General features: G+C 48.1%; 1 protein-coding gene across 3 annotated transcripts in view; it reads left to right on the forward strand.

Annotated features, from left to right (window-relative positions):
* Positions 1–10,208: 10,208 nt before the first annotated feature.
* The window catches only part of cxxc4 (CXXC finger 4), a 103,148-nt gene continuing 99,729 nt past the window's right edge, over positions 10,209–13,627 (forward strand). For all 3 annotated transcript variants that reach the window (XM_070880143.1, XM_070880136.1, XM_070880149.1), the window contains exon 1: positions 10,209–10,341. The gene's annotated coding sequence lies outside the window, so the exon portion shown is untranslated. The remainder of the gene's footprint in view (positions 10,342–13,627) is intronic.

Consider the following 13,627-nt stretch of genomic DNA (forward strand, 5'->3'; position numbering starts at 1 on the left):
GCGAATACATACTGATGAAGCACTTGCAAGGTCCAAACTGATTGATTGGAGGCCACTAGACATCCACACAGTATCACCTATTCTACTGTGGTAGGCATATTTGGCACAACTTCAGCGAAACCCTTATTGAACCCTTCCTATTTTTCTCTTTTCAGTCGAAGCGCTCCCATAATCAAAGGGAGCAGCTGCGGACATGCGGGGGTCCGTCTCAAACAATCCCACTGACGGATGTGAAAGAGAGGGTCTCTGCCCTCATTGGAGTCCCAGCTTGGAAAGTTGCCGGGGGCGATGCTGAGCCCCCTTCGGGTAGTGAGGGCATGTAAATGGATGGCACGATTCAAGGCACTGCATTGAGAGATATTGTGGCGTTGCGGCGGCCCTTCAAATGAACCTGTGCAATGCCACCTTCCCCGTGTCACTCTGCCCCCTCCCCTGCTGCTAACCACTTGTCTGTTGTTTGATGACCAGTCAGAGGCGTAGCAACCCTTGAGGGATGCCTCCATTTCAGGCCATAATGCAGACAATGAGGGACTGGAGGAGACTTCTCCGGCGGAGCAACGCAGCCCGCCAGTTGCCCCATCGGGGCTAAGTTTATCTGCTGACGATGCTGATTTCCCAGGGTTTGAGGATTTGGAGGCTCCTGGCCCCAGCAGCGTACAGCAATGCAATGCTGGGGTGGAATCTCACAGACCAGCTCTCCGGAGGGTGAGTCGGCAAAGTCGGTCTGCTCACAGACAGTCAGACATTGAACTGGACATGGTGGCAATGTCCATGGAAACGCAGTGATGCACCGTAACCTTATTTATGCATTGGAACGGATCCCAGTGAGCATTGCCAAGCTCACTGCGACTGTTGTGGAGGCAGCATCACAAGGTTGTCAGTGTGATTCAGGAGTCCAGCGAGGCCACCATTGCCCACACACAGAGGCTGGTGGCCTCAAACAGCGACAGTGGAGTTCCAGAGTGTGTGGCCCGTGCCCTTGATCATGCCACAGACTCGGGCGCATCACAGGCACAAGCTTTGCTTCAGCTTAGGCAAATGATGCAGTCCATGTCTGATTCCACACTCTCTGCGTTCCCCATTGTCCCACGGGGAAGTGACGGTGCCAAAGCAGGCCAGCAAGTTGTGCATAGACATCGTGCTCGAATTGCTGAGGCTCAACCCTGTGGGAGAGTCTGTTGTTCCAGGGAAATGGCAAGTGGTCTCATCCCTCAGGATGACAACATTCCAGTTCCCACCACTCACTCGCCAACCATGCACCTTACACGGTTGATACTCCAGCCACCTGTGACTGGAAACACCGAGGAAGAGGCACCCCAGTTGAAAGTCGAGCCTTCCAGGCCAGGAGCTGGTCCAGTGAGTCCTCAAATGGCGTCTGCATGGCCCCCCAACACAGCAGCCTTCTAGCAGCCTCGCTGTACGCCCTGAGGCCTCATTGAGGTGGAGCAGCAGGCATGGGAGGGGGTTGAAGAGCAGGAGGTTGCGGGGGGGTGGGGAGGGGGGAAGCTCGCCAAGACCCACTAAGGGCTGACAAAACTTCATTGTCAGGAATGTCTGTACCATTGTCCACATTGTACATAGTTGTGTGATAACAATGCGCTCCTGTTCAATGGTGTTGCTGCATGAAGCAGCGTACTGTAACTTTACATTTTGTTCACTGCATGAAGCAGTCTTGTGTTACTTTAACTGCAAGGAGCAGATTTATACTAATTTAAATGTTGTAGACTGCAGGGAGCAGATTTATGTTAATCTACATGTTGTTGACTGCAAGGATCAGTTCAGTGTTATGAACACATTGTATAGTGTTGGGTTTTGGGGGAGGGGGGATTGAAACTGGTGCATTTTGATAAAAGTTGTTGTTTGACCTTTGACATTGCTGTCTTGTGTCTCATCTGCAGAATCAGGTGTAGAATAGCCAGCATGGTGGCATATAGTGAAGCAGCACTCAAACCTCCCCTTCCCCATTCAAGCAAACCAGTCAATGGTGAGCTGCCGACATAAGGCTCTTGCAGCAACCACATCCCCACGCTGCCTCCCCTGTGGTTGTGGTGGATGCAGTATCCGTTCCTCAGCAGGCTCCTCTTCATCATCCTCCTCCTCCTGAGGTGATCTTGCAATCCACACTGGCAATGCCTGTCCCTTCATGATGGCTAAGTTGTGTAGCATGCAGCACACGGCAATGAACTCGGAGACTTATTGAACAACAACAAGTACTTTTACTTATAGAGAAAAAAAAGCATCCCTGCTGAGGGAAGTATTGAAGATTGCCTCCAGAGCAATCCAGGCATTGGAAGCACTGCTTCAGCATGCCAATTGTCTGTTCAATTATGTTGCAGGTGGCTGCATGGCTGGCATTATAGCACTGTCCGGCTTCTGTGGCAAGGTTCCAGAGTGGGGTAAGCCAGGTGGCCAGGCCGTATCCTTTGTCCCTGATCAGCCAGGTCTGACCTTGTCTTTGTCACTGAAACATTCATGAGACACTGCTCTCATGCAAGATGAAAGCATGAAATGCCTGGATAGTGGGCATTGACTGTGAGGATCTCTGAGTGTGGTCACAAACCAGCTGAACGTTTAGGGAGTGGCATTACTTTCAGTTTTGGAAGACCTCTGCATTCTTTGTTGGTGCTCGCAAGGCGATGTGTGCACAGTCAATGGCACCTTGAACCTTGGGGAAGCATGCAAATCATCCAAAACCTAGAGCCCTCTCATTCTGTCTGTCCCTGCTCATTGGGAACTTTATGAAGTCCATTCTATGTGCATACAATGTCCTTGTCATCTGACGAATGCAGCAATGTGCAGCGTGCTGCGAGATGCTGTATATGTCCCCTGTTGCTGCCTGGGAGGAGCCGGAGGCATAGAAGGCCATCGTGACTGCAACCTACACCTCGAAGGGCAGCGCAGTCCTGTTGGTGCTGATAGTCTGTAGGTCTGCCTGTAGAAGCTGGCATATCACTTTTCTAAAGTGCAGCCTTTGAATGCACTGCGCATCATAAATGTGGAGGTATGTGCGATGTTCATTGTAAACCCGTGGGGGGAAAGGCCTTCTCCCCAAACGTCTGCGACTTCTTCGAATCCATTGCCCACCATGGACAAGAACCCTTCTTCTAGCTTGAAGCTGCCTACCAATAGCAACCAGCATGATTTGCTGGCGAACTAGCATTGTCCCCATTGAAATCTCTTATTGACCTTGAAAACAAAGGATTAAGTCACATAAAAGTGCCGTTTTAAACTGTAGACTCACACAGCGTTCTGCACGCATCATCATAGGCAATCCCTTGGAATCGAGGAAGACTTGTTTCCGCTCCTGAAATGAGTTCTTTGGTGGCTGAACAGTCCAATACGAGAGCCACAGACCCTGTCACAGGTGGGACAGACATTCGTTGAGGGAAGGGATGGGTGGGACTGGTTTTCCGCACGCTCTTTCCGCTGCCTGTGCTTGACCTCTTCACGCTCTCGGTGTTGAGATTCGAAGAGCTTAACGCCCTCCCGGATGCATTTTCTCCACCTCGGGCGGTCTGCGGCCAGGCACTCCCAGGTGTCAGTGGTGATGTTGCACTTTATCAGGGAGGCTTTAAGGGTGTCCTTGTAACGTTTCCACTGCCCACCTTTGGCTCGGTTGCCGTGAAGGAGCTCCGCATAGAGCACTTGCTTTGGGAGTCTTATGTCTGGCATGCAGACTATGTGGCCTGTCCAGCGTAGCTGATCGAGTGTAGTCAGTGCTTCAATGCTGGGGATGTTAGCCTGGACGAGGACACTGATCTTGGTGCATCTGTCCTCCCAGGGGATTTGCAGGATCTTGCGGAGACATCGTTAGTGATATATCCCCAGCGACTTGAGGTGTCTTCTGTACATAGTCCTTGCCTCTGATCCATACAGGAGGGTGGGTATTACTACAGCCCTGTAGACCATGAGCTTGGTGGTAGATTTGAGGGCCTGGTCTTTGAACACTCTTTTCCTCAGGCGGCCGAAGGCTGCACTGGCGCACTGGAGGCGATGTTGAATCTCCGCATCAATGTCTGCTTTTGCTGACAAGAGGCTCCCGAGGTATGGGAAATGGTCCACGTTGTCGAGGGCCGCGCCATGAATCTTGATGAATGGGGAGCAGTGCTGTGCGGCGAGGACAGACTTGTGGAGGACCTTTGTCTTATGGATGTTAAGCATAAGGCCCATGCTTTCATATGCCTCGGTGAATACATTGACTATATCCTGGAGTTCAGTCTCTGAATGAGCGCAGACGCAGGCATCATCCGCATACTGTAGCTCAACAACAGAGGTTGGGATGATCTTGGACCTGGCCTGGAGGCGGCGTAGGTTAAACAGTTTCCCACTGGTTCTGTAGTTTAGTTCTACTTCAGCGTGGAGCTTGTTGACTGTGAGTTGGAGCATGGCAGCGAGGAAGATTGAGAAGAGGGTTGGAGCGATGACGCAGCCCTGCTTGACCCTGGTCCAGACGTGAATTGGGTCTGTAATGGATCCATTGGTAAGGATCACGACCTGAATGTCGTCGTGGAGGAGGTGAAGGATGTTGACATACTTTTGGGGGCATCCGAAACGGAGGAGGACGCTCCATAGACCCTCACGGTTGACAGTGTCAAAGGCCTTTGTAAGATCGAAAAAGGCCATGAATAAGGGCTGGCGCTGCTCCCTGCATTTTTCCTGCAGCTGTCGAGCTGCAAAGATCATGTCCATTGTGCCTCTTAGGGGACGAAATCGCACTATGATTCTGGGAGGAGCACCTTGGCCACAGGGTGAAGACGATTGAGGAGAACTCGAGCGACAACTTTCCCAGTGGCTGATAGCAGAGAGATTCTCCTGTAGTTGCCGCAGTCGGACTTGTCCTCTTTTTCAAAGATGGTCACGATCACTGCATCTCTGAGATCTCCCGGTATGCTCTCCTCCCTCCAGATGAGATCATGTATCCACGCCAACAGTGCCGCTCCGCCATACTTTTAAACGCCTCAGCAGGGATTCCATCCGCACCCGTGTCCTTGTTATTCTTGAGCTGTTTTACGTTCTGCACGCAACCGTGGCAGTCACCGACAACTGCGATATAAGATCCTCCAGCCGCCAGTAGTGCCTGCTGCACCTGGGACCACCTAGAGTTTCCGGTCGGTTCCTGGGGTGGTCATTAAATCAGGCGATTGGGCCGAAAGTTCCACCTGGAGCGCCAATGCAGCCTTACACGATGATTTACATCATCCTGATGGTCAAAACGGAGGATGGGTGGTAAGTATTGGTGAAACGTCCAGCTGGGCGCTAAGTCCTGGATGCCCTGTTTGATGCCCAAAAACACCATTCACTGCCCCGCCGGAGCGCGAAACGAGGTGCTAAATAATGGAAAGTCCAGCCCCAAGACAGTCTCACCTATATAATTGCAATAAGGTGCCTTTACTCTTATACTCAAATCCTCTTGTAATAAAGGTCAACATACCATTTGCTTTCTTAATTGTAAGCAATTACCTACATGTTACCTACATGTTAACTTTCGTGATTCATGTACAAGGACACCCAGGTCCCTCTGAACACCAACATTTCCAAATCTCTCCGTTTAAATAATAATGTTTTTTTATTTTTCCTACCAAAGTGGATAACCTCACATTTTCCAACATTATATTCCATCTGCCGAGTGCTAGAATTGCTAGCTTTCCTAGTAATCTGTTGGAGGATAGATTGCTGGACTGCTGTGATACCCTGCAAGCCCCTTTCCACACTGGTAAATGCAGCCACAATGGTGGCAGTGGCTCAGTGAAGCACAAACCTGCTGTCCTCTCTCAGGATGACAGCCTTCATCCTCCCACCACTGCCATTCCACCAGTGTCCTTGCGGTTGCTTGACAGCCAGCCAGCCGAGACTGCTGCCATCCATGCCGAGGTGGTGCAGTCTGCAGCTGGGCCTTCTAGGCCCAGAATGTCTTGAGGTCGTTCTGCAAGGCCATCTGCAGTCTCTCCCACTAAAAGTCAGCAGCCTTCTATGAGCCATGATGTAGCTATTTGGTAGCACTTTGTAGAAGCACGAGGACAGGGAAAGGCACACAGAAGACAGACACTAATGGAATGCATATTGGATAGATTGATATATAAAGCTGGATTAGAATGTTTCTTTTGTGGTGGCTTTTATTTCAGCATTGTGGCCAAGAGGAAGCTGTGATGGTCAATAACAGAGGGAAAGAAGTGCAGCTGTCTGCCGGTCGCGCGCAGCCCGGGAACGGCTTTTCCAATGTTAAATTCTGCGCGTGCTGTGAATGGGCCACGCAGCCCTTGTCCTTCTAGGTGGTAGAGGTCGTGGGTTTGGGAGGTACTGTCGAAGAAGCCTTGGCGAGTTGCTGCAGTGCATCTTGTAGGTGGTATACACTGCAGCCACGGTACACCAGTGGTGGAGGGAGTGAATGTTTAAGGTGCTAGATGGGGTGCCATCAAAGCAGGCAGTCTGAAAGTGGCAATGATGACTTCTGTAGTGCTATCTGGTCTTGGGCAGCACCTGCTCTCAGCTGAAAAAGTAGAACAAGATAGTAGCTGAAAGACAAGCATAAAGCGATCAAATTTTAATCATGGGCTGGTACACTGATGGTAGCACAGAAATACTTTGGACTGGATTTTGCAATAATAATGGCCTGGAAATCCCGGTCTCCCCGGGACCGTGCTGAATGTGTACTGACCCGGGAAGGCATCGCAAAAGCTGGTTTTCAGCGCACAATGCGCAAGCGCTGAAAACCGGCTTTTCAGATCTGTCAAACTCCGGGTTGACAGATCCTCCATATCTCCACAGCCAGGACATTTGCATGGCCAAGATTGCACTACTTACCCATATCTTGCCCAACAAATGTCCTAAAAACTCTTGCGCCTGATAAAAGTGGGTGCTTAGCCTACTTTTACAGGTATAAGAGTTGTAAAATGTACAAAAACATAATAAAATAACATTTAAAAACCACATTTTATTGTTAAAACCTCTACTCACTATTAAGTTTTTTTTAAACCATAATTAAAAAAACTTTTTAAAAAATCGAAACTTTTTTTCTAAGACATTTATTAACTTTAATTTCAATTAATTTTAATTACGTGAAGTGTGTTTTTTATTCTTTATTATGGTGTTTAGTGTGTTTGTTTCTTTTCTCATTAATAGCAATGAGAACTCATAGACACGGAGTTCTCATTAATATTAATGAGAATGCTGTGGAATACTGTACCTGATTGGTTGTGCAGTCGCACGTGACTGCACCGTCTGCGTTGGAACCTCGAGGGTGGGAGCGCTGGAAGAGAAGACCTCCCCACTGGAATTGCAGGCTCCTCCGGGAGCACCAGATAAATTTGTAAAAATTCTCCGATCGGAGGCGTTCGTCCGAAAGAAACCTCCGACTGGAATTTCAGGGCCAATAACAGTGAGGCTAACAGCGCTCACTTTTATAACAGGACAAATCCGACAGCAACTTCTGGTGTCCGCACATGCGCAGTTAAACGTGCAAATCTGAAGGTGCTGTCAGAGATACCCCACTCCTCCACAGTGTGCACTGTTGTAGTCCTTGCCGACAGACTTAACATTGAAATGACTGTAGCGGCGTGAACTTGAGATACTTGCCCACTAGTTCTGCAGTAAAGATGGTTGAAAAAGTTAGGGCTGGTGCATTCAGGAGTAAGTGAGCTTATAACAGCGGGATAGGTGATAATTACTGACAAACAACCTCTCTGGCCCTGAAAATTAATTTTACAAGTGTGCAGTCTCATTCCCTCAAAAGAAAATTAGAGATTTAAAAATATATTTTTTTATTTTTCTGTCTATCTCTTTTAGCTCTCTCTCTCTCAATTCCATCTGCATTTCCCAATCTTTATTTTGCTTTCTGTACATCATTTAAATCAAATTTATATTTCCTACTTTACACTTCCTGGTTTAGATTCGGTGTGTCTCAGTGAGGATTCTTAAATCTAATTCGTTGAAGAGCCTTGCTGCTCCTTGCTTTGCTCACAGATGCCACAGATCCCCTGCAGAGGGCGCTGTGCTGAAATAGATGCCAGGTTAGAGCAAGTCTCTGTTCCAAAGCCTGCAAAGACCCTGTGGGCAGTTGTCAGCACAGTAAACGGCGAGTGCCGTTACTTTGCCACTGACCGCAAAATCTGGGCCATAGAAGTTACAACATGGTAACTTTACGTGTTCTTTTACGTGTTTATTTTCAATTATTATGGCCCGGAAATTGCAATTTTCTCATCTCCCCTCCCCTTACACTGTGCAAACAGGCTCATGCACCAGCCTTAACATTTTCCAGTGTAATTGATTCTCAACTTTTTGCCAGCAATGAGGATTTGAAAGTTGCAGCAGAGCATTTTTCTATTTGGAACTTGACAGATCGCATTTGGGATTTAGAGCATGTAAAAGCGCTTGCGGAAATCCCAAACTTGCGGTCAATTTCAAAGATGGTATGACGGCGTGCTCTCAAACTGACAGCAAATTCAGGGGTACTATTTCTACCACTAACCCTGGAAGTGAATTCCACAGCCTGACAACTCTCTGTGTAAAGAAGTTTCTCCTATGCTCTGTTCTAAATCTAAGAACATAACAACATAAGAATAGGAGCAGGCGTAGGCCATATGGCCCTTCGAGCCTTCTCCACCATTTAATAAGATCACGGCTGATCTCTGACCTCAACTCTACTTTCCCGCCCGATCCCTATATCCCTTGATTCCCCTAGAGACCAAAAAGCTATCTTTTTGGCAGCAATGAGGATTTGAAAGTTGCAGCTGAGTATCTTTCTTTTTGAAACTTGACAGGTCGCAAGTTTGGGATTCAGCCTTGAACATACTCAATGACTCAGCATCCACAGCCCTTTGGGGTAGAGAATTCCAAAGATTCACAACCATCTGAGTGAAGAAATTCCTCCTTATCTCAGTCTTAACTGGCCAACTCCTTATCCTGAAACTGTGCCCCCGAGTTCTGGACTCTCCAGCCAGAGGAAAACAACCTCTCAGCATCTACCCTTCAATCCTCTTCAGAATCTTGTATGTTTCAATGAAATATCCTCTCATTCTTCTGAACTCCAGAGAGTATAGGCCCAATCGACTCAATCTCTCCTCATAGGGTAACCATCTCAACCCAGGGATCAATCAAGTGAACCTTTATTGCACCACCTCTAAGGCAAGTATATCCTTCCTCAGATAAGGAGACCAAAACTGTCCACAGTACTCCAGGTGTGGTTTCACCAAAGCCCTGTACAAATGTAGTAAGAACATGCTTTTATTCTACTCTTATCCTCTAACCCCCTTGCAATAAAGGCTAACATGACGTTTGCCTTCCGAATTGCTTGCTGTAACTGCATGCTAACTTTTTGTGTTTCCTGTACGACGACACCTAAATCTCTCTGAACACTAACATTTAATAGTTTCTCACCATTTAAACAATATTCTGTTTTTATATTCTTCCTACCAAAGTGAATAACCTCACATTTCCCCACATTATACTCCATCTGCCACCTTATTGCCCACTTACATAACCTGTCTATATCCATTCAAAGACTTTTTGTGTCCTCCTCACAGCTTACTTTCCCACCCAGCTTTATATCATCAGCAAACTTGGATACATTGCATTTGGTCCCTTCATCTAAGTCATTAAAATAGATTGTAAATAGCTGAGGCCCAAGCACTGATCCTTGCGCCATCCACTAGTTACAGCCTGCCAACCTGAAGGTGACGCGTTTATCCCGACTTTCTTTTCTGTCCGTTAAACAATCCTCTCTCTACCCATGCTAATATATTACCCCCAACCCCATGAGCCCTTATCTTTAGTATCAACCTCTTACACGTGTTAAATCTCTTACATTTAATCCTATATCTACGACCCCTCGCTCTGGAGCGGGGTTGTTGGCTGCACAACTGGACGGTGCCCTTCAGTCTTTGACCTGCACTGTTCACTGTCTACAGCCCAGGGTCCTGCCAACAGCCTACACACTTGTCCACTTCCCAGTGGCCTGGCTGAGGGTGCGAGCTGACACTTCATTGTGGACATTGGGTTGAACCAACATTATAGCCAATGGGATGCTCTAAAAGCGATACAGTAAAAGCCAATGAACGCTCTCCGAATCCAAACCGGAACGATACACGCACAGTGACCAATCAGGAGCATCGCATAAGTATCAGCCAGTCCAATCAGCATGCACGAATACTTGCCGAGCACCAATGGGCAGTTCGGTCTCCGGGACAGAGCGACAGGAGACGGGATGGAGCAAAACAAAACCCGGCGGGGAGCGCGGAGCGGAGGAGGAAAGCCCGCGGAGCCGGTGCGGGGAGAAGCGGAGCAGGCAGCGGAGGAGGGGGCGAGGCGCTGACCCGTCTGCCTTCGTTTCCTGGAGTTTGGTCTCGGGTAAGTGTCCGGGGTGAGAACTGTCCCTCTGACACGGTCCAGCTCTCCCCGGTGTCCGAAGCGGGTGATGATCCTTCCAGCTGCCGCGGCTGGTGCTCGAAGCGCTGGACGGTGACAGCAGGACTTGCCCCTGGCTGTGTGTGTGTGTGTTTTCTTGTGTAGCGCGGCTTTCCTGCCCCCTGCCCCTCACTGACAGCCCCCTACCCCTCGCTGACAGCCCCGACCTCTTATTGACAGCCCCTGCCGCTTACCTCTCACTGACCAGCCCCCTGCCGCTTGCCTCTCACTGACAGCCCCTACCTCTTGTCTCTCAGTGACCGCCCCCTGCCGCCTACCTTTCACTGACAGCCCCCTTACCATCAGCACTGACCAGACTCTGGTCATGGCTACAACGATGTAATCTATTGCTATCGTCCACTTAAAATATATCATTGTTTTTAATTGGTACAACCTCGGATGCCTTTCACCACACCTGTAAAGACGCGGCTAATTTGCTTTTCCTCCCATCAGTTTTTGAAGCTCAGTGACCTTTTTAAATGGGTTTGTACTACGCGTTACTCCGTGTATTTTTCCAACAGTGCAGAAGGGGAGTGCAGCACTGTCCGATAGCCTGATCTGGCCACGTTCTGACTGGCCTCAAGCCCAGCTTCATTGCCCTAAGTTGTATGGGTCAGTTGTTGCCAGAAAGATCATGCATTATGTAACTCCGATCACTCCCTCAGAATGCTCCAAAGAGCTTCAGAGCCAAAGAAGTATTTTTGAAGTATAGTCACTTATTGTAATGTAGGGAAACTTGGCAGCCAATTTACAAACAGCAATGAGATAAATAACTTTTTTTTAAAGTGATGATGGTTGTTGAGGGATGGGTGTTGGCCAGGACACTCATAGAACTCCCTTGCTCTTTGAATAGTACCATGGGATATTTTACGTCCACCTGAGAGGGCAGACGGTACCTTGATTAAAGGTTTCATGTTTAATCATCCAAAAGACTGCACCTCTGGCTGTAAAACACTCCCTTAGTACTGCACTGAAAAGTCAGCTTAGATTTTGTGCTCAGTTCCTGGAGTGGGACTTGAACCCACAACCTTGTGATTGTTGGGGGTGCTGCACTGTCCGAGGAGCTCAGATGAGATGTTAAACAGTTGTACTGATGGCCGAGGTGGCTATGAGATTGGAAGAGATTGTGTTTTTGTGGTTTGAATGCAGTAAGTTTAAAAAAAAACATATTTTGATTCTTTCAGCAAAAAGTGACAACGCTTCCCCTTGAATTTGCTGAACGTATCGATCCTGTCCGGGGGCAGTCTGTTTCGCCTCCTCTGGGTGAAGCCAGTTCTAAATGGTTGTTCTCCTTCTCTCCTCTGGTTGTTTGAAACCTTGTGTTACATGGTTGTAGGAGTGGCCAACCTGCCAATGCTCAACATCCAGAGTAAGAAAGCATACACTGACAAAGTGGCACATGTTTTAAGTAGGATACTCACTGATATTTGCATGTAACTTCAAGTCGTCCATTGTATGGAATGCAGGAAATGTTCAAACCTAGCACATCAGCATAACTTTCACCATAGTTTGATTGCAATTATTTGCTTAAAATCTGGATTCTACACTCGGCATAGACACGATGGGCCAAATGGCCTCCTTCTGTGTCCTCCTGTCTTAAGCACTCTTTCTCTTATGTCCTTTCCCTATCATTCCAATTCTCTGTCTTAGTCTAATTTTCTGTTGGCCCCTCTCCTTGTCCTCTCTGTCCCTTGTCTCTCTCTCTTCCTCCACCTGCCCCCCCCCCCCGACCACCACCACCTTTTATCCTCTTCTCTACACCCTCTCCTATGTCCCCCCCCCCCCCCACCTCCCATCTTCCTTCTGCTGTCCCATCTCTCCATGTCAATAACATTGTTACTGTTTCCTCAGTGTTTAGATGTCATATGAGTTCTGGCAAATATTATGGAAGTTAAGGCTGGTTTTCCATGGATTGCTGATTAATTATAGACCTTGAGATAATTGAAGCTTCCTCAACTGTTGGAAGGGAAAAGTAGAAGACAAGACAGCTCCTGAAAGGCATAGAGTACCTGCTCCAATTGTGGCGGATGACACCTCTGCCAAATCCCCAGACCCCATAACGGCAAGACTATAATAGCGCAACTTCTAGTCTCTCAAAATAGTACTATTAATGTATGTTCCTCTCTAGTACAGTGTGAGCTTGTACTAAGTTGGCTAAATGAGGTATGTTGGATGCACAATATTGCCACTGAAAGCTGTGCCTGCATGAGATACAGCAAACCTGGTCTTGGGAGGAGAATGAGGTGTAACACGAGATCCCTGAAGCCAGACTGCTCTACGTGGGACAGATATACCGGGCACCGATCAAATTTCTTTCCCTTGAGGTCTTGTCTGCAATGAAGAAGAACTTCGTACGTACATTTTAACTAAAGTGGTCTGGCTGTTTTGGGCACCAGAATAAGCTGTTTGAACTATTGCACTCTCTCTCTTTTTTTCATGTAATTTTTCTGAGATGAAAGGAGTAGATATGGAGACTTTGCGGGGACCTGCTTGTGCTTCCACCCATTGTGTAACTCTACATGATACAGACCTAGAATGTTCTGTCAGCTTGCCAGGAATAACCTGTCCTATTCAGGATATGGGGGCCTGTCAGGATGTGGAGGCCTGTATGATTCAAGGTGCTTTTCCTGTCACTTGCCCAGTGACCGTTGCTGGCCTGACAGACACTTGGGACCTCCTGCGCGCAATGGACAACCAGTCTTACTTGTGACCACCGAAACTTGCAAAGCTTCCAAATCCTTCATCAATGACTGTCCCTAATGCATCAAAGTTGGCCTATAGTACCTCTTTGCCTGTGGACCTCTGCTTTGGCATCAGCAGGAGCATTTTTGTGATGCTTTTAGATGTGCTCACTGATTCCATAATTGAGGTGTCCCCTGGAGGGCCTTCGATGCTATATGCGGCTCAATGGAGAGCAGACGTATTTTGCTGCTTACATTAGCCAACTAGGTGGTAGAATCTGCGAATCTAGCCAGATCAGCTCAGTGTCTTGTGGAATTAGACAGTTGCCTTGCTCACCAGTTTCATCAGTGCCCATCTCTCCTCACCCCATAATCACAAAGCAACAAAACCTGCACAGCAGCAGCCAACTCATCTCTGCCCCTTCCTCTCACACCAATGACTTGCAATGAATTACTACTCTCAAACTGAGGGGTGTGTATGTCTGAGCTGGCATCCGCTTCAAGTGATGCAAGTGTTGCAAAATCCCAAGGTGAGTACCTCCAGCGTG

This window comes from Pristiophorus japonicus, chromosome 1, assembly GCF_044704955.1.
Source record: "Pristiophorus japonicus isolate sPriJap1 chromosome 1, sPriJap1.hap1, whole genome shotgun sequence".
Classification (NCBI taxonomy): Eukaryota; Metazoa; Chordata; class Chondrichthyes; family Pristiophoridae; genus Pristiophorus; species Pristiophorus japonicus.